The following is a 2,005-nucleotide window of genomic DNA, read 5'->3' as shown; positions in this document are numbered from 1 at the left end:
TAAATATTTGACTCTCATTTTAAAGAATGCTAATAATATTTTTGGACAAAAATAATGATTAAAGACAATATATTTTTTTATGAATGGAATGCTTCAAAAAAATAAGAATGTGATGATGAAAAAAAGTTAAGGATTAAGTATGATAATGAATAAAAATTAATGTTATTTAATATAATTAATATGTGGTGTATTTGAAAAGCAAATGTGGTGTGAATATTATCGTCCAATAGATAGCATTACTCTTTGGTACATCAATCTGCCATTATTAGCCACTACCAATCGCATGAAACAGACCAACATGCTTGTGTCCTCATTAGGGCAATTTGGCCCTGAAAACTACAAAGGTCGATTAATTTTTCGAATAAATTATATAAACTGACAAATCACTAGACGTAAACACTTATCCATTGACCATATTATACTTGTCCTAAAGTAGCAAATATTAATTTCACATGTGCAAATTCATTGTCGAAAAGAAAATATCTATCCCCTGTCTAACTCATCTATTAACTTGTAATTTAGATCATTAGCGTCGATAATTGTCGATGATAGCGGATATAAGTTTTAATGAAGTTAGAATCATTACATGAATTGATTAACACATCAAATTAATCCATAAGAAAAACTTGTGTAGTAATCAAACACATTTTTGCTTAAATTCCACGTGTCTTGGTCAATAGGCATCATAATATATGTCTATGTTAGTTTCTTCTGTAAATAGATTTCGTAACACATTTTTGTGTTAAAAAGTTATTTCTTGTGCAGTGAGCATTTTTCAAATAAGCACGTATAGAATTAGCTGCGGGCATTTGCTCGTACCAAAATAGTGGTATTATAGAACTTAAATAACACATAATTTATTAGTTCCCAAACGTATAAAATAAATTGTGCCCAACATATTTTAAATATAAGATCATAGTGTAATCAAACTTCGCATAAGTATTTCATATTCGGCCTCCAATTTGGAGAACAAAAACAAAAAAGGCAAAAAGTAGAGTAACTTGACAATCCATCTCAAAATTACATGTATAGATTCATAAGTGAGTTAATGAAAAAGTGTTTACAATCTTATGAAGTTGTTGGAGGTGTCAAAACATGAAAATTTTCAATTGTTCAATTTTTTCTGACCAATGAAACATCTTTTTTTTTTTTTTTTATTAGGTTTGGTCAAACAGGGTAACCGGCTGGCCATTATGTTTAGACTTTTTAAAGCAAACGGTCCATCCCGTTTGGCAATAGCCTTAACAACTACCTTTCTTTAGGGGAAACAATGGCCCCATCTATTATCAAATCATCTCCTATAAAGTTTTGAAAGGCACATGAAACCTCAATTTCATGACAGTTACACACAACTTTCTTGGTAAAGTTATATTTGACAAATTGATATAAACGTTCTAAGTTTATCTTCAGAATTTTTTTAGGACAGGTAAGGTATGACCGAACAACCTTAGACTACTCTACCTCGAGCCATCAATATCGTGAAATAGATGTCAAAATAACCAATTAAAGACTACTTTTGAGATATTGGCCGCAATAATTGTACGCATACATCATTTGTTAATAATGTCCAATATAGGATACAAGACAAACTATTAATTGAAGTCATTCCAGTTCAGGTATGAACTCTACTAATTTAAACTTGAATTACTCGATTCAATTTTGTTCAATACAACTTTTTAAAATAGAAATTCAACAATTTTTTTATGACAAGAATATTGGATTTATTCAATTTCTGACGACAATTAGACTGAATTCGAGTGATCCATCCTAGGTGAAGTTGTGTTTACTCATGAATTATGCTTGGTGTGTATAATTAGGGTATATAGGAGTGTTCACACTCCTCACTTGGAGTCATGTGGATCTCACTCTAAGTGAGGGCCATGAACACCCAGATGTACATCTAAACTTATCATTTTTTTTTTAAATTATCATTTACTCATTCCAAGCAAAGGACAAAAATCCAACGAAATATTCGTAGTACAATTTGGGGACCATTTTTCTAACT

Source organism: Olea europaea, chromosome 12, assembly GCF_002742605.1.
Source record: "Olea europaea var. sylvestris chromosome 12, O_europaea_v1, whole genome shotgun sequence".
NCBI lineage: Eukaryota > Viridiplantae > Streptophyta > Magnoliopsida > Lamiales > Oleaceae > Olea > Olea europaea.
This window is presented reverse-complemented; position numbering follows the sequence as displayed.